The following is a 20,636-nucleotide window of genomic DNA, read 5'->3' on the forward strand; positions in this document are numbered from 1 at the left end:
CCAGGCGGCCCCCGCGCACTGCTGCTCCCCCAGGCGGCCCCCGCGCGCCGCTGCTCCTCTCGTCTTGTGATCTTTGTTGTTGAGGATTTCGCAATGTAATGAGAAGTTTCATCACCGAGATCCGGAGGAGGAGGAGGAGGAGGGCAGCCTCAGGTGTCACTGCGATGTCCGCTCCTCTATATAGTGGATGATGGGGGTGATGTCCGCTCCTCTATATAGTGGATGATGGGGGGGATGTCCGCTCCTCTATATAGTGGATGATGGGGTTGATGTCCGCTCCTCTATATAGTGGATGATGGGGGTGATGTCCGCCCCTCTATATAGTGGATGATGGGGGTGATGTCCGCTCCTCTATACAGTGGATGATGGGGGGGATGTCCGCTCCTCTATATAGTGGATGATGGGGGTGATGTCCGCTCCTCTATATAGTGGATGATGGGGGTGATGTCCGCTCCTCTATATAGTGGATGATGGGGGGGATGTCTGCTCCTCTATATAGTGGATGATGGGGGGGATGTCTGCTCCTCTATATAGTGGATGATGGGGGTGATGTCCGCTCCTCTATATAGTGGATGATGGGGGTGATGTCCGCTCCTCTATATAGTGGATGATGGGGGGGATGTCCGCTCCTCTATATAGTGGATGATGGGGGTGATGTCCGCTCCTCTATATAGTGGATGATGGGGGTGATGTCCGCTCATCTATATAGTGGATGATGGAGGTGATGTACCCTCCTCTATATAGTGGATGATGGAGGTGATGTCCGCTCCTCTATATAGTGGATGATGGGGGTGATGTCCGCTCCTCTATATAGTGGATGATGGGGGTGATGTCCGCTCCTCTATATAGTGGATGATGGGGGTGATGTCCGCTCCTCTATATAGTGGATGATGGGGGGGATGTCTGCTCCTCTATATAGTGGATGATGGGGGGGATGTCTGCTCCTCTATATAGTGGATGATGGGGGGGATGTCCGCTCCTCTATATAGTGGATGATGGGGGTGATGTCTGCTCCTCTATATAGTGGATGATGGGGGTGATGTACCCTCCTCTATATAGTGGATGATGGGGGTGATGGCCGCTCCTCTATATAGTGGATGATGGGGGTGATGGCCGCTCCTCTATATAGTGGATGATGGGGGTGATGTCTGCTCCTCTATATAGTGGATGATGGGGGTGATGTCTGCTCCTCTATATAGTGGATGATGGGGGTGATGTCCGCTCCTCTATATAGTGGATGATGGGGGGGGGTGTCCGCTCCTCTATATAGTGGATGATGGGGGTGATGTCTGCTCCTCTATATAGTGGATGATGGGGGTGATGTCCGCTCCTCTATATAGTGGATGATGGGGGGGGATGTCCGCTCCTCTATATAGTGGATGATGGGGGTGATGTCCGCTCCTCTATATAGTGGATGATGGGGGTGATGTCCGCTCCTCTATATAGTGGATGATGGGGGGGATGTCCGCTCCTCTATATAGTGGATGATGGGGGGGATGTCCGCTCCTCTATATAGTGGATGATGGGGGGGATGTCTGCTCCTCTATATAGTGGATGATGGGGGTGATGTCTGCTCCTCTATATAGTGGATGATGGGGGGGATGTCCGCTCCTCTATATAGTGGATGATGGGGGCGATGTCTGCTCCTCTATATAGTGGATGATGGGGGCGATGTCTGCTCCTCTATATAGTGGATGATGGGGGTGATGTCTGCTCCTCTATACAGTGGATGATGGGGGGGATGTCCGCTCCTCTATATAGTGGATGATGGGGGGGATGTCCGCTCCTCTATATAGTGGATGATGGGGGGGATGTCCGCTCCTCTATATAGTGGATGATGGGGGGGATGTCTGCTCCTCTATATAGTGGATGATGGGGGTGATGTCCGCTCCTCTATATAGTGGATGATGGGGGTGATGTCCGCTCCTCTATATAGTGGATGATGGGGGTGATGTCTGCTCCTCTATATAGTGGATGATGGGGGGGATGTCCGCTCCTCTATATAGTGGATGATGGGGGGGATGTCCGCTCCTCTATATGGTGGGTGATGGGGGTGATGTCCGCTCCTCTATATAGTGGATGATGGGGGTGATGTCTGCTCCTCTATATAGTGGATGATGGGGGTGATGTCTGCTCCTCTATATAGTGGATGATGGGGGTGATGTCCGCTCCTCTATATAGTGGATGATGGGGGTGATGTCCGCTCCTCTATATAGTGGATGATGGGGGTGATGTCTGCTCCTCTATATAGTGGGTGATGGGGGTGATGTCCGCTCCTCTATATAGTGGATGATGGGGGTGATGTCCGCTCCTCTATATAGTGGATGATGGAGGTGATGTACCCTCCTCTATATAGTGGATGATGGGGGTGATGTACCCTCCTCTATATAGTGGATGATGGGGGTGATGTACCCTCCTCTATATAGTGGATGATGGGGGTGATGTCCGCTCCTCTATATAGTGGATGATGGGGGTGATGTCTGCTCCTCTATATAGTGGATGATGGGGGTGATGTCTGCTCCTCTATATAGTGGGTGATGGGGGTGATGTCCGCTCCTCTATATAGTGGATGATGGGGGTGATGTCTGCTCCTCTATATAGTGGATGATGGGGGTGATGTCTGCTCCTCTATATAGTGGATGATGGGGGTGATGTCCGCTCCTCTATATAGTGGATGATGGGGGTGATGTCCGCTCCTCTATATAGTGGATGATGGGGGTGATGTACCCTCCTCTATATAGTGGGTGATGGGGGTGATGTACCCTCCTCTATATAGTGGATGATGGGGGTGATGTCTGCTCCTCTATATAGTGGATGATGGGGGTGATGTCCGCTCCTCTATATAGTGGATGATGGAGGTGATGTCTGCTCCTCTATATAGTGGATGATGGGGGTGATGTACCCTCCTCTATATAGTGGATGATGGGGGTGATGTACCCTCCTCTATATAGTGGATGATGGGGGGGATGTCCGCTCCTCTATATGGTGGATGATGGGGGTGATGTCTGCTCCTCTATATAGTGGGTGATGGGGGTGATGTCCGCTCCTCTATATAGTGGATGATGGGGGTGATGTCTGCTCCTCTATATAGTGGATGATGGGGGTGATGTCTGCTCCTCTATATAGTGGATGATGGGGGTGATGGCCGCTCCTCTATATAGTGGATGATGGGGGTGATGGCCGCTCCTCTATATAGTGGATGATGGGGGTGATGTCTGCTCCTCTATATAGTGGATGATGGGGGTGATGTCCGCTCCTCTATATAGTGGGTGATGGGGGTGATGTCCGCTCCTCTATATAGTGGATGATGGGGGGGATGTCCGCTCCTCTATATAGTGGATGATGGGGGTGATGTCTGCTCCTCTATATAGTGGATGATGGGGGTGATGTACCCTCCTCTATATAGTGGATGATGGGGGCGATGTCCGTTCCTCTATATAGTGGATGATGGGGGTGATGTCTGCTCCTCTATATAGTGGATGATGGAGGTGATGTACACTCCTCTATATAGTGGATGATGGGGGTGATGTACGCTCCTCTATATAGTGGATGATGGAGGTGATGTACGCTCCTCTATATAGTGGATGATGGGGGTGATGTACGCTCCTCTATATAGTGGATGATGGAGGTGATGTCCGCTCCTCTATATAGTGGATGATGGGGGTGATGTACGCTCCTCTATATAGTGGATGATGGGGGGGATGTCCGCTCCTCTATATAGTGGATGATGGAGGTGATGTACGCTCCTCTGTATAGTGGATGATGGGGGGGATGTCCGCTCCTCTATATAGTGGATGATGGGGGTGATGTCCGCTCCTCTATATAGTGGATGATGGGGGTGATGTCTGCTCCTCTATATAGTGAATGATGGGGGTGATATCCGCTCCTCTATATAGTGGATGATGGGGGTGATGTCCGCTCCTCTATATAGTGGATGATGGGGGTGATGTCCGCTCCTCTATATAGTGGATGATGGGGGTGATGTCCGCTCCTCTATATAGTGGATGATGGGGGCGATGTCCGCTCCTCTATATAGTGGATGATGGGGGCGATGTCCGCTCCTCTATATAGTGGGTGATGGGGGTGATGTCTGCTCCTCTATATAGTGGGTGATGTCTGCTCCTCTATATAGTGGATGATGGGGGTGATGTCTGCTCCTCTATATAGTGGATGATGGGGGTGATGTCTGCTCCTCTATATAGTGGATGATGGGGGTGATGTCCGCTCCTCTATATAGTGGATGATGGGGGTGATGTCCGCTCATCTATATAGTGGATGATGGGGGTGATGTCCGCTCCTCTATATAGTGGATGATGGGGGTGATGTCCGCTCCTCTATATAGTGGATGATGGGGGCGATGTCCGCTCCTCTATATAGTGGATGATGGGGGCGATGTCCGCTCCTCTATATAGTGGGTGATGTCTGCTCCTCTATATAGTGGATGATGGGGGTGATGTCTGCTCCTCTATATAGTGGATGATGGGGGTGATGTCCGCACCTCTATATAGTGGATGATGGGGGTGATGTCCGCTCCTCTATATAGTGGATGATGGGGGTGATGTCCGCTCCTCTATATAGTGGATGATGGGGGTGATGTCTGCTCCTCTATATAGTGGATGATGGGGGTGATGTCTGCTCCTCTATATAGTGGATGATGGGGGGGATGTCTGCTCCTCTATATAGTGGATGATGGAGGTGATGTACCCTCCTCTATATAGTGGATGATGGGGGTGATGTCCGCTCCTCTATATATTGGATGATGGGGGTGATGTCCGCTCCTCTCTATAGTGGATGATGGGGGTGATGTCCGCTCCTCTATATAGTGGATGATGGGGGGGGGATGTCCGCTCCTCTATATAGTGGATGATGGGGGGGGATGTCCGCTCCTCTCTATAGTGGATGATGGGGGTGATGTCTGCTCCTCTATATAGTGGATGATGGGGGGGGGATGTCCGCTCCTCTATATAGTGGATGATGGGGGGGGATGTCTGCTCCTCTATATAGTGGATGATGGGGGTGATGTCCGCTCCTCTATATAGTGGATGATGGGGGCGATGTCCGCTCCTCTATATAGTGGATGATGGGGGCGATGTCCGCTCCTCTATATAGTGGATGATGGGGGTGATGTCTGCTCCTCTATATAGTGGATGATGGGGGTGATGTCTGCTCCTCTCCGTGATGGATGATGGTTGTGATGTATTCTCCTCTCTCTGTGATGGATGATGGGGGTGATGTTCTCTCCTCTCCGTGATGGATGATGGGGGTGATGTCTGCTCCTCTATATAGTGGATGATGGGGGTGATATCCGCTCCTCTATATAGTGGATGATGGGGGTGATGTCCGCTCCTCTATATAGTGGATGATGGGGGTGATGTCCGCTCCTCTATATAGTGGATGATGGGGGTGATGTCCGCTCCTCTATATAGTGGATGATGGGGGGGGGGGGGTGTCCGCTCCTCTATATAGTGGATGATGGGGGTGATGTCTGCTCCTCTATATAGTGGATGATGGGGGTGATGTCTGCTCCTCTATATAGTGGATGATGGGGGTGATGTCCGCTCCTCTATATAGTGGATGATGGGGGGGGGTGTCCGCTCCTCTATATAGTGGATGATGGGGGTGATGTCTGCTCCTCTATATAGTGGATGATGGGGGTGATGTCCGCTCCTCTATATAGTGGATGATGGGGGGGGATGTCCGCTCCTCTATATAGTGGATGATGGGGGTGATGTCCGCTCCTCTATATAGTGGATGATGGGGGTGATGTCTGCTCCTCTATATAGTGGGTGATGGGGGTGATGTCCGCTCCTCTATATAGTGGATGATGGGGGGGATGTCCGCTCCTCTATATAGTGGATGATGGGGGGGATGTCCGCTCCTCTATATAGTGGATGATGGGGGGGATGTCTGCTCCTCTATATAGTGGATGATGGGGGTGATGTCTGCTCCTCTATATAGTGGATGATGGGGGGATGTCCGCTCCTCTATATAGTGGATGATGGGGGCGATGTCTGCTCCTCTATATAGTGGATGATGGGGGCGATGTCTGCTCCTCTATATAGTGGATGATGGGGGTGATGTCTGCTCCTCTATACAGTGGATGATGGGGGGGATGTCCGCTCCTCTATATAGTGGATGATGGGGGGGATGTCCGCTCCTCTATATAGTGGATGATGGGGGGGATGTCCGCTCCTCTATATAGTGGATGATGGGGGGGATGTCTGCTCCTCTATATAGTGGATGATGGGGGTGATGTCCGCTCCTCTATATAGTGGATGATGGGGGTGATGTCCGCTCCTCTATATAGTGGATGATGGGGGTGATGTCTGCTCCTCTATATAGTGGATGATGGGGGGGATGTCCGCTCCTCTATATGGTGGATGATGGGGGGGATGTCCGCTCCTCTATATGGTGGGTGATGGGGGTGATGTCCGCTCCTCTATATAGTGGATGATGGGGGTGATGTCTGCTCCTCTATATAGTGGATGATGGGGGTGATGTCTGCTCCTCTATATAGTGGATGATGGGGGTGATGTCCGCTCCTCTATATAGTGGATGATGGGGGTGATGTCCGCTCCTCTATATAGTGGATGATGGAGGTGATGTCCGCTCCTCTATATAGTGGATGATGGAGGTGATGTACCCTCCTCTATATAGTGGATGATGGGGGTGATGTACCCTCCTCTATATAGTGGATGATGGGGGTGATGTACCCTCCTCTATATAGTGGATGATGGGGGTGATGTCCGCTCCTCTATATAGTGGATGATGGGGGTGATGTCTGCTCCTCTATATAGTGGATGATGGGGGTGATGTCTGCTCCTCTATATAGTGGGTGATGGGGGTGATGTCCGCTCCTCTATATAGTGGATGATGGGGGTGATGTCTGCTCCTCTATATAGTGGATGATGGGGGTGATGTCTGCTCCTCTATATAGTGGATGATGGGGGTGATGTCCGCTCCTCTATATAGTGGATGATGGGGGTGATGTCCGCTCCTCTATATAGTGGATGATGGGGGTGATGTACCCTCCTCTATATAGTGGGTGATGGGGGTGATATACCCTCCTCTATATAGTGGATGATGGGGGTGATGTCTGCTCCTCTATATAGTGGATGATGGGGGTGATGTCCGCTCCTCTATATAGTGGATGATGGAGGTGATGTCTGCTCCTCTATATAGTGGATGATGGGGGTGATGTACCCTCCTCTATATAGTGGATGATGGGGGTGATGTACCCTCCTCTATATAGTGGATGATGGGGGGGATGTCCGCTCCTCTATATGGTGGATGATGGGGGTGATGTCTGCTCCTCTATATAGTGGGTGATGGGGGTGATGTCCGCTCCTCTATATAGTGGATGATGGGGGTGATGTCTGCTCCTCTATATAGTGGATGATGGGGGTGATGTCTGCTCCTCTATATAGTGGATGATGGGGGTGATGGCCGCTCCTCTATATAGTGGATGATGGGGGTGATGGCCGCTCCTCTATATAGTGGATGATGGGGGTGATGTCTGCTCCTCTATATAGTGGATGATGGGGGTGATGTCCGCTCCTCTATATAGTGGGTGATGGGGGTGATGTCCGCTCCTCTATATAGTGGATGATGGGGGGGATGTCCGCTCCTCTATATAGTGGATGATGGGGGGGATGTCCGCTCCTCTATATAGTGGATGATGGGGGTGATGGCCGCTCCTCTATATAGTGGATGATGGGGGTGATGTCCGCTCCTCTATATAGTGGATGATGGGGGTGATGTCCGCTCTATATAGTGGATGATGGGGGTGATGTACGCTCCTCTATATAGTGGATGATGGGGGGGATGTCCGCTCCTCTATATAGTGGATGATGGGGGGGATGTCCGCTCCTCTATATAGTGGATGATGGGGGGGATGTCCGCTCCTCTATATAGTGGGTGATGGGGGTGATGTCTGCTCCTCTATATAGTGGATGATGGGGGTGATGTCCGCTCCTCTATATAGTGGATGATGGGGTTGATGTCCGCTCCTCTATATAGTGGATGATGGGGTTGATGTCTGCTCCTCTATATAGTGAATGATGGGGGTGATATCCGCTCCTCTATATAGTGGATGATGGGGGTGATGTCCGCTCCTCTATATAGTGAATGATGGGGGTGATGTCCGCTCCTCTATATAGTGGATGATGGGGGTGATGTCCGCTCCTCTATATAGTGGATGATGGGGGCGATGTCCGCTCCTCTATATAGTGGATGATGGGGGCGATGTCCGCTCCTCTATATAGTGGGTGATGTCTGCTCCTCTATATAGTGGATGATGGGGGTGATGTCTGCTCCTCTATATAGTGGATGATGGGGGTGATGTCCACTCCTCTATATAGTGGATGATGGGGGTGATGTCCGCTCCTCTATATAGTGGATGATGGGGGTGATGTCCGCTCCTCTATATAGTGGATGATGGTGGTGATGTCTGCTCCTCTATATAGTGGATGATGGGGGTGATGTCCGCTCCTCTATATAGTGGATGATGGGGGTGATGTCCGCTCCTCTATATAGTGGATGATGGGGGTGATGTCTGCTCCTCTATATAGTGGATGATGGGGGTGATGTCTGCTCCTCTATATAGTGGATGATGGGGGTGATGTCTGCTCCTCTATATAGTGGATGATGGAGGTGATGTACGCTCCTCTATATAGTGGATGATGGGGGTGATGTCCGCTCCTCTATATAGTGGATGATGGGGGTGATGTCTGCTCCTCTATATAGTGGATGATGGGGGTGATGTCCGCTCCTCTATATAGTGGGTGATGTCCGCTCCTCTATATAGTGGATGATGGGGGTGATGTCTGCTCCTCTATATAGTGGATGATGGGGGTGATGTCCGCTCCTCTATATAGTGGATGATGGGGGTGATGTCCGCTCCTCTATATAGTGGATGATGGGGGTGATGTCCGCTCCTCTATATAGTGGATGATGGGGGTGATGTCCGCTCATCTATATAGTGGATGATGGAGGTGATGTACCCTCCTCTATATAATGGATGATGGGGGTGATGTCCGCTCCTTTATATAGTGGATGATGGGGGTGATGTCTGCTCCTCTATATAGTGGATGATGGGGGTGATGTCCGCTCCTCTATATAGTGGATGATGGGGGGAGGTGTCCGCTCCTCTATATAGTGGATGATGGGGGTGATGTCCGCTCCTCTATATAGTGGATGATGGGGGTGATGTCCGCTCCTCTATATAGTGGATGATGGGGGTGATGTCCGCTCCTCTATATAGTGGATGATGGGGGTGATGTCCGCTCCTCTATATAGTGGATGATGGGGGTGATGTCCGCTCCTCTATATAGTGGATGATGGGGGTGATGTCCGCTCCTCTATATAGTGGATGATGGGGGTGATGTCCGCTCCTCTATATAGTGGATGATGGGGGTGATGTCCGCTCCTCTATATAGTGGATGATAAGGGTGATGTCCGCTCCTCTATATAGTGGATGATGGGGGTGATGTCCGCTCCTCTATATAGTGGATGATGGGGGTGATGTCCGCTCCTCTATATAGTGGATGATGGGGGTGATGTCCGCTCCTCTATATAGTGGATGATGGGGGTGATGTCTGCTCCTCTATATAGTGGATGATGGGGGTGATGTCTGCTCCTCTATATAGTGGATGATGGGGGTGATGTCTGCTCCTCTATATAGTGGATGATGGAGGTGATGTCTGCTCCTCTATATAGTGGATGATTGGGGTGATATCCGCTCCTCTATATAGTGGATGATGGGGGTGATGTCCGCTCCTCTATATAGTGGATGATGGTGATGTCCGCTCCTCTATATAGTGGATGATGGGGGTGATGTCTGCTCCTCTATATAGTGGATGATGGGGGTGATGTCTGCTCCTCTATATAGTGGATGATGGGGGAGATGTCCGCTCCTCTATATAGTGGATGATGGGGGTGATGTCCGCTCCTCTATATAGTGGATGATGGGGGTGATGTCCGCTCCTCTATATAGTGGATGATGGGGGTGATGTCCGCTCCTCTATGTAGTGGATGATGGGGGTGATGTCCGCTCCTCTATATAGTGGATGATGGGGGGTGATGTCCGCTCCTCTATATAGTGGATGATGGGGGTGATGTCTGCTCCTCTATATAGTGGATGATGGGGGTGATGTCTGCTCCTCTATATAGTGGATGATGGGGGTGATGTCTGCTCCTCTATATAGTGGATGATGGGGGTGATGTCTGCTCCTCTATATAGTGGATGATGGGGGTGATGTCCGCTCCTCTATACAGTGGATGATGGGGGGGATGTCCGCTCCTCTATATAGTGGATGATGGGGGGGATGTCCGCTCCTCTATATAGTGGATGATGGGGGGGATGTCCGCTCCTCTATATAGTGGATGATGGGGGGATGTCCGCTCCTCTATATAGTGGATGATGGGGGGGGGTGTCCGCTCCTCTATATAGTGGATGATGGGGGTGATGTACCCTCCTCTATATAGTGGATGATGGGGGTGATGTACCCTCCTCTATATAGTGGATGATGGGGGTGATGTCCGCTCCTCTATATAGTGGATGATGGGGGTGATGTCCGCTCCTCTATATAGTGGATGATGGGGGGGGGATGTCCGCTCCTCTATATAGTGGATGATGGGGGGGGGATGTCTGCTCCTCTATATAGTGGATGATGGGGGGGATGTACCCTCCTCTATATAGTGGATGATGGGGGGGATGTACCCTCCTCTATATAGTGGATGATGGGGGTGATGTCCGCTCCTCTATATAGTGGATGATGGGGGTGATGTCCGCTCCTCTATATAGTGGATGATGGGGGGGATGTACCCTCCTCTATATAGTGGATGATGGGGGTGATGTCCGCTCCTCTATATAGTGGATGATGGGGGTGATGTCCGCTCCTCTATATAGTGGATGATGGGGGTGATGTCCGCTCCTCTATATAGTGGATGATGGGGGTGATGTCCGCTCCTCTATATAGTGGATGATGGGGGTGATGTCCGCTCCTCTATATAGTGGATGATGGGGGTGATGTCCGCTCCTCTATATAGTGGATGATGGGGGTGATGTCCGCTCCTCTATATAGTGGATGATGGGGGGGGGTGTCCGCTCCTCTATATAGTGGATGATGGGGGTGATGTACCCTCCTCTATATAGTGGATGATGGGGGTGATGTACCCTCCTCTATATAGTGGATGATGGGGGTGATGTCCGCTCCTCTATATAGTGGATGATGGGGGTGATGTCCGCTCCTCTATATAGTGGATGATGGGGGGGATGTACCCTCCTCTATATAGTGGATGATGGGGGGGATGTACCCTCCTCTATATAGTGGATGATGGGGGGGATGTACCCTCCTCTATATAGTGGATGATGGGGGTGATGTCTGCTCCTCTATATAGTGGATGATGGGGGTGATGTCTGCTCCTCTATATAGTGGATGATGGGGGTGATGTCCGCTCCTCTATATAGTGGATGATGGGGGGGATGTACCCTCCTCTATATAGTGGATGATGGGGGGGATGTACCCTCCTCTATATAGTGGATGATGGGGGTGATGTCTGCTCCTCTATATAGTGGATGATGGGGGTGATGTCTGCTCCTCTATATAGTGGATGATGGGGGTGATGTCCGCTCCTCTATATAGTGGATGATGGGGGGGATGTACCCTCCTCTATATAGTGGATGATGGGGGGGATGTCCGCTCCTCTATATAGTGGATGATGGGGGTGATGTCCGCTCCTCTATATAGTGGATGATGGGGGTGATGTCCGCTCCTCTATATAGTGGATGATGGGGGTGATGTCCGCTCCTCTATATAGTGGATGATGGGGGTGATGTCCGCTCCTCTATATAGTGGATGATGGGGGGGGGTGTCCGCTCCTCTATATAGTGGATGATGGGGGTGATGTACCCTCCTCTATATAGTGGATGATGGGGGTGATGTCTGCTCCTCTATATAGTGGATGATGGAGGTGATGTACCCTCCTCTATATAGTGGATGATGGGGGTGATGTACCCTCCTCTATATAGTGGATGATGGGGGTGATGTACCCTCCTCTATATAGTGGATGATGGGGGTGATGTACCCTCCTCTATATAGTGGATGATGGGGGGGATGTACCCTCCTCTATATAGTGGATGATGGGGGTGATGTCCGCTCCTCTATATAGTGGATGATGGGGGTGATGTCCGCTCCTCTATATAGTGGATGATGGGGGTGATGTCCGCTCCTCTATATAGTGGATGATGGGGGTGATGTCCGCTCCTCTATATAGTGGATGATGGGGGGGGGTGTCCGCTCCTCTATATAGTGGATGATGGGGGTGATGTACCCTCCTCTATATAGTGGATGATGGGGGTGATGTACCCTCCTCTATATAGTGGATGATGGGGGTGATGTACCCTCCTCTATATAGTGGATGATGGGGGTGATGTCCGCTCCTCTATATAGTGGATGATGGGGGTGATGTCTGCTCCTCTATATAGTGGATGATGGGGGGGATGTACCCTCCTCTATATAGTGGATGATGGGGGGGATGTACCCTCCTCTATATAGTGGATGATGGGGGGGATGTACCCTCCTCTATATAGTGGATGATGGGGGTGATGTCTGCTCCTCTATATAGTGGATGATGGGGGTGATGTCTGCTCCTCTATATAGTGGATGATGGGGGTGATGTCCGCTCCTCTATATAGTGGATGATGGGGGTGATGTCTGCTCCTCTATATAGTGGATGATGGGGGTGATGTCCGCTCCTCTATATAGTGGATGATGGGGGTGATGTCCGCTCCTCTATATAGTGGATGATGGGGGGGGATGTCCGCTCCTCTATATAGTGGATGATGGGGGGGATGTCTGCTCCTCTATATAGTGGATGATGGGGGGGATGTACCCTCCTCTATATAGTGGATGATGGGGGGGATGTACCCTCCTCTATATAGTGGATGATGGGGGGGATGTACCCTCCTCTATATAGTGGATGATGGGGGTGATGTCTGCTCCTCTATATAGTGGATGATGGGGGTGATGTCTGCTCCTCTATATAGTGGATGATGGGGGTGATGTCCGCTCCTCTATATAGTGGATGATGGGGGGGATGTCCGCTCCTCTATATAGTGGATGATGGGGGTGATGTCCGCTCCTCTATATAGTGGATGATGGGGGTGATGTCTGCTCCTCTATATAGTGGATGATGGGGGTGATGTACCCTCCTCTATATAGTGGATGATGGGGGTGATGTCCGCTCCTCTATATAGTGGATGATGGGGGTGATGTCCGCTCCTCTATATAGTGGATGATGGTGGTGATGTCTGCTCCTCTATATAGTGGATGATGGGGGTGATGTACCCTCCTCTATATAGTGGATGATGGGGGGGATGTCCGCTCCTCTATATAGTGGATGATGGGGGTGATGTCTGCTCCTCTATATAGTGGATGATGGGGGTGATGTACCCTCCTCTATATAGTGGATGATGGGGGTGATGTACCCTCCTCTATATAGTGGATGATGGGGGGGATGTACCCTCCTCTATATAGTGGATGATGGGGGTGATGTCCGCTCCTCTATATAGTGGATGATGGGGGTGATGTCCGCTCCTCTATATAGTGGATGATGGGGGTGATGTCCGCTCCTCTATATAGTGGATGATGGGGGTGATGTCCGCTCCTCTATATAGTGGATGATGGGGGGGGGTGTCCGCTCCTCTATATAGTGGATGATGGGGGTGATGTACCCTCCTCTATATAGTGGATGATGGGGGTGATGTACCCTCCTCTATATAGTGGATGATGGGGGTGATGTACCCTCCTCTATATAGTGGATGATGGGGGTGATGTCCGCTCCTCTATATAGTGGATGATGGGGGTGATGTCTGCTCCTCTATATAGTGGATGATGGGGGGGATGTACCCTCCTCTATATAGTGGATGATGGGGGGGATGTACCCTCCTCTATATAGTGGATGATGGGGGGGATGTACCCTCCTCTATATAGTGGATGATGGGGGTGATGTCTGCTCCTCTATATAGTGGATGATGGGGGTGATGTCTGCTCCTCTATATAGTGGATGATGGGGGTGATGTCCGCTCCTCTATATAGTGGATGATGGGGGTGATGTCTGCTCCTCTATATAGTGGATGATGGGGGTGATGTCCGCTCCTCTATATAGTGGATGATGGGGGTGATGTCCGCTCCTCTATATAGTGGATGATGGGGGGGGATGTCCGCTCCTCTATATAGTGGATGATGGGGGGGATGTCTGCTCCTCTATATAGTGGATGATGGGGGGGATGTACCCTCCTCTATATAGTGGATGATGGGGGGGATGTACCCTCCTCTATATAGTGGATGATGGGGGGGATGTACCCTCCTCTATATAGTGGATGATGGGGGTGATGTCTGCTCCTCTATATAGTGGATGATGGGGGTGATGTCTGCTCCTCTATATAGTGGATGATGGGGGTGATGTCCGCTCCTCTATATAGTGGATGATGGGGGGGATGTCCGCTCCTCTATATAGTGGATGATGGGGGTGATGTCCGCTCCTCTATATAGTGGATGATGGGGGTGATGTCTGCTCCTCTATATAGTGGATGATGGGGGTGATGTACCCTCCTCTATATAGTGGATGATGGGGGTGATGTACCCTCCTCTATATAGTGGATGATGGGGGGGATGTCCGCTCCTCTATATAGTGGATGATGGGGGTGATGTCTGCTCCTCTATATAGTGGATGATGGGGGTGATGTCCGCTCCTCTATATAGTGGATGATGGGGGTGATGTACCCTCCTCTATATAGTGGATGATGGGGGTGATGTACCCTCCTCTATATAGTGGATGATGGGGGTGATGTCTGCTCCTCTATATAGTGGATGATGGGGGTGATGGCCGCTCCTCTATATAGTGGATGATGGGGGTGATGTCTGCTCCTCTATATAGTGGATGATGGGGGTGATGTCTGCTCCTCTATATAGTGGATGATGGGGGTGATGTCCGCTCCTCTATATAGTGGGTGATGGGGGTGATGTCCGCTCCTCTATATAGTGGATGATGGGGGGGATGTCCGCTCCTCTATATAGTGGATGATGGGGGTGATGTCTGCTCCTCTATATAGTGGATGATGGGGGTGATGTACCCTCCTCTATATAGTGGATGATGGGGGCGATGTCCGTTCCTCTATATAGTGGATGATGGGGGTGATGTACCCTCCTCTATATAGTGGATGATGGGGGGGATGTCCGCTCCTCTATACAGTGGATGATGGGGGTGATGTCCGCTCCTCTATATAGTGGATGATGGAGGTGATGTACACTCCTCTATATAGTGGATGATGGGGGCGATGTCCGTTCCTCTATATAGTGGATGATGGGGGTGATGTCTGCTCCTCTATATAGTGGATGATGGAGGTGATGTACACTCCTCTATATAGTGGATGATGGAGGTGATGTACGCTCCTCTATATAGTGGATGATGGGGGTGATGTACGCTCCTCTATATAGTGGATGATGGGGGTGATGTACGCTCCTCTATATAGTGGATGATGGAGGTGATGTCCGCTCCTCTATATAGTGGATGATGGGGGTGATGTCTGCTCCTCTATATAGTGGATGATGGGGGTGAAGTCTGCTCCTCTATATAGTGGATGATGGGGGTGATATCTGCTCCTCTATATAGTGGATGATGGGGGTGATGTACGCTCCTCTATATAGTGGATGATGGGGGTGATGTACGCTCCTCTATATAGTGGATGATGGGGGGGATGTCCGCTCCTCTATATAGTGGATGATGGGGGTGATGTCTGCTCCTCTATATAGTGGATGATGGGGGTGATGTCTGCTCCTCTATATAGTGGATGATGGGGGTGATATCTGCTCCTCTATATAGTGGATGAGGGGGGTGATGTACGCTCCTCTATATAGTGGATGATGGGGGGGATGTCCGCTCCTCTATATAGTGGATGATGGGGGGGATGTACGCTCCTCTATATAGTGGATGATGGGGGGGATGTCCGCTCCTCTATATAGTGGATGATGGGGGGGATGTCCGCTCCTCTATATAGTGGATGATGGGGGGGATGTCCGCTCCTCTATATAGTGGATGATGGGGGGGATGTCTGCTCCTCTATATAGTGGATGATGGGGGTGATGTCTGCTCCTCTATATAGTGGATGATGGGGGTGATGTCTGCTCCTCTATATAGTGGATGATGGGGGTGATGTCTGCTCCTCTATATAGTGGATGATGGGGGTGATGTCCGCTCCTCTATATAGTGGATGATGGGGGTGATGTCCGCTCATCTATATAGTGGATGATGGGGGTGATGTCTGCTCCTCTATATAGTGGATGATGGGGGGGATGTCCGCTCCTCTATATAGTGGATGATGGGGGTGATGTCCGCTCCTCTATATAGTGGATGATGGGGGTGATGTCCGCTCATCTATATAGTGGATGATGGGGGTGATGTCCGCTCCTCTATATAGTGGATGATGGGGGTGATGTCCGCTCCTCTATATAGTGGATGATGGGGGTGATGTCCGCTCCTCTATATAGTGGATGATGGGGGTGATGTCCGCTCCTCTATATAGTGGATGATGGGGGGGATGTCTGCTCCTCTATATAGTGGATGATGGGGGGGATGTCTGCTCCTCTATATAGTGGATGATGGGGGTGATGTCTGCTCCTCTATATAGTGGATGATGGGGGTGATGTCTGCTCCTCTATATAGTGGATGATGGGGGTGATGTCTGCTCCTCTATATAGTGGATGATGGGGGTGATGTCCGCTCCTCTATATAGTGGATGATGGGGGTGATGTCCGCTCATCTATATAGTGGATGATGGGGGTGATGTCCGCTCCTCTATATAGTGGATGATGGGGGGGATGTCCGCTCCTCTATATAGTGGATGATGGGGGTGATGTCCGCTCCTCTATATAGTGGATGATGGGGGTGATGTCCGCTCATCTATATAGTGGATGATGGGGGTGATGTCTGCTCCTCTATATAGTGGATGATGGGGGGGGGGTGTCCGCTCCTCTATATAGTGGATGATGGGGGTGATGTCCGCTCCTCTATATATTTAATGATGGGGTGATGTCCGCTCCTCTATATAGTGGATGATGGGGGTGATGTCTGCTCCTCTATATAGTGGATGATGGGGGTTATGTCTGCTCCTCTATATAGTGGATGATGGGGGCGATGTCTGCTCCTCTCTATAGTGGATGATGGGGGCGATGTCTGCTCCTCTCTATAGTGGATGATGGGGGTGATGTCCGCTCCTCTATATAGTGGATGATGGAGGTGATGTACCCTCCTCTATATAGTGGATGATGGGGGTGATGTCCGCTCCTCTATATAGTGGATGATGGGGGTGATGTCCGCTCCTCTATATAGTGGATGATGGGGGTGATGTCCGCTCCTCTATATAGTGAATGATGGGGGTGATGTCCGCTCCTCTATATAGTGGATGATGGGGGTGATGTCCGCTCCTCTATATAGTGGATGATGGGGGGGGATGTCCGCTCCTCTATATAGTGGATGATGGGGGGGGATGTCTGCTCCTCTATATAGTGGATGATGGGGGGGATGTCCGCTCCTCTATATAGTGGATGATGGGGGCGATGTCCGCTCCTCTATATAGTGGATGATGGGGGTGATGTCTGCTCCTCTATATAGTGGATGATGGGGGTGATGTCTGCTCCTCTATATAGTGGATGATGGGGGTGATGTCTGCTCCTCTCCGTGATGGATGATGGTTGTGATGTATTCTCCTCTCTCTGTGATGGATGATGGGGGTGATGTTCTCTCCTCTCCGTGATGGATGATGGGGGTGATGTCTGCTCCTCTATATAGTGGATGATGGGGGTGATATCCGCTCCTCTATATAGTGGATGATGGGGGTGATGTCCGCTCCTCTATATAGTGGATGATGGGGGTGATGTCTGCTCCTCTATATAGTGGATGATGGGGGTGATGTCTGCTCCTCTATATAGTGGATGATGGGGGTGATGTCCGCTCCTCTATATAGTGGATGATGGGGGTGATGTCCGCTCCTCTATATAGTGGATGATGGGGGTGATGTCCACTCCTCTATACAGTGGATGATGGGGGGGATGTCCGCTCCTCTATATAGTGGATGATGGGGGTGATGTCCGCTCCTCTATATAGTGGATGATGGGGGTGATGTCCGCCCCTCTATATAGTGGATGATGGGAGTGATGTCCGCTCCTCTATATAGTGGATGATGGGGGTGATGTCTGCTCCTCTATATAGTGGATGATGGGGGTGATGTCTGCTCCTCTATATAGTGGATGATGGGGGTGATGTCCGCCCCTCTATATAGTGGATGATGGGGGTGATGTCCGCTCCTCTATATAGTGGATGATGGGGGTGATGTCTGCTCCTCTATATAGTGGATGATGGGGGTGATGTCTGCTCCTCTATATAGTGGATGATGGGGGTGATGTCTGCTCCTCTATATAGTGGATGATGGGGGTGATGTCCGCTCCTCTATATAGTGGATGATGGGGGTGATGTCCGCTCCTCTATATAGTGGATGATGGGGGTGATGTCCGCTCCTCTATATAGTGGATGATGGGGGTGATGTCCGCTCCTCTATATAGTGGATGATGGAGGTGATGTCCGCTCCTCTATATAGTGGATGATGGAGGTGATGTCCGCTCCTCTATATAGTGGATGATGGGGGTGATGTCCGCTCCTCTATATAGTGGATGATGGGGGTGATGTCCGCTCCTCTATATAGTGGATGATGGGGGTGATGTACGCTCCTCTATATAGTGGATGATGGAGGTGATGTACGCTCCTCTATATAGTGGATGATGGGGGTGATGTACGCTCCTCTATATAGTGGATGATGGGGGGGATGTCCGCTCCTCTATATAGTGGATGATGGGGGGGATGTCCGCTCCTCTATATAGTGGGTGATGGGGGTGATGTCCGCTCCTCTATATAGTGGGTGATGGGGGTGATGTACGCTCCTCTATATAGTGGATGATGGGGGTGATGTCCGCTCCTCTATATAGTGGATGATGGGGGTGATATCCGCTCCTCTATATAGTGGATGATGGGGGTGATGTCCGCTCCTCTATATAGTGGATGATGGGGGTGATGTCTGCTCCTCTATATAGTGAATGATGGGGGTGATATCCGCTCCTCTATATAGTGGATGATGGGGGTGATGTCCGCTCCTCTATATAGTGGATGATGGGGGTGATGTCCGCTCCTCTATATAGTGGGTGATGGGGGTGATGTCCGCTCCTCTATATAGTGGATGATGGGGGCGATGTCCGCTCCTCTATATAGTGGATGATGGGGGCGATGTCCGCTCCTCTATATAGTGGGTGATGTCTGCTCCTCTATATAGTGGATGATGGGGGTGATGTCTGCTCCTCTATATAGTGGATGATGGAGGTGATGTCCGCACCTCTATATAGTGGATGATGGGGGTGATGTCCGCTCCTCTATATAGTGGATGATGGGGGGGATGTCCGCTCCTCTATATAGTGGGTGATGGGGGTGATGTCTGCTCCTCTATATAGTGGGTGATGGGGGTGATATCCGCTCCTCTATATAGTGGATGATGGGGGTGATGTCCGCTCCTCTATATAGTGGATGATGGGGGTGATGTCTGCTCCTCTATATAGTGAATGATGGGGGTGATATCCGCTCCTCTATATAGTGGATGATGGGGGTGATGTCCGCTCCTCTATATAGTGGATGATGGGGGTGATGTCCGCTCCTCTATATAGTGGGTGATGGGGGTGATGTCCGCTCCTCTATATAGTGGATGATGGGGGCGATGTCCGCTCCTCTATATAGTGGATGATGGGGGCGATGTCCGCTCCTCTATATAGTGGGTGATGTCTGCTCCTCTATATAGTGGATGATGGGGGTGATGTCTGCTCCTCTATATAGTGGATGATGGAGGTGATGTCCGCACCTCTATATAGTGGATGATGGGGGTGATGTCCGCTCCTCTATATAGTGGATGATGGGGGTGATGTCCGCTCCTCTATATAGTGGATGATGGGGGTGATGTCCGCTCCTCTATATAGTGTATGATGGTGGTGATGTCTGCTCCTCTATATAGTGGATGATGGGGGTGATGTCCGCTCCTCTATATAGTGGATGATGGGGGTGATGTCTGCTCCTCTATATAGTGTATGATGGGGGTGATGTCCGCTCCTCTATATAGTGGATGATGGGGGGGATGTCTGCTCCTCTATATAGTGGATGATGGAGGTGATGTACCCTCCTCTATATAGTGGATGATGGGGGTGATGTCCGCTCCTCTATATATTGGATGATGGGGGTGATGTCCGCTCCTCTATATAGTGGATGATGGGGGTGATGTCCGCTCCTCTATATAGTGGATGATGGGGGTGATGTCCGCTCCTCTATATATTTAATGATGGGGTGATGTCCGCTCCTCTATATAGTGGATGATGGGGGTGATGTCTGCTCCTCTATATAGTGGATGATGGGGGTGATGTCTGCTCCTCTATATAGTGGATGATGGGGGCGATGTCTGCTCCTCTCTATAGTGGATGATGGGGGTGATGTCCGCTCCTCTATATAGTGGATGATATAGGTGATGTACCCTCCTCTATATAGTGGAT

At 50.9% G+C, this 20,636-nt stretch overlaps 1 protein-coding gene across 4 annotated transcripts in view; it reads left to right on the forward strand.

The window, feature by feature from the left end:
- TEX2 (testis expressed 2) overlaps window positions 1-20,636 on the forward strand; it is a 57,954-nt gene that overhangs the window by 9,607 nt on the left and 27,711 nt on the right. The gene's annotated exons all lie outside the window — the stretch shown is intronic.

The sequence above is a fragment of the Phyllobates terribilis genome, unplaced genomic scaffold (genome assembly GCF_046119375.1).
Source record: "Phyllobates terribilis strain yellow unplaced genomic scaffold, ASM4611937v1 Scaffold_25__1_contigs__length_18738178, whole genome shotgun sequence".
NCBI classification, from domain to species: Eukaryota; Metazoa; Chordata; class Amphibia; order Anura; family Dendrobatidae; genus Phyllobates; species Phyllobates terribilis.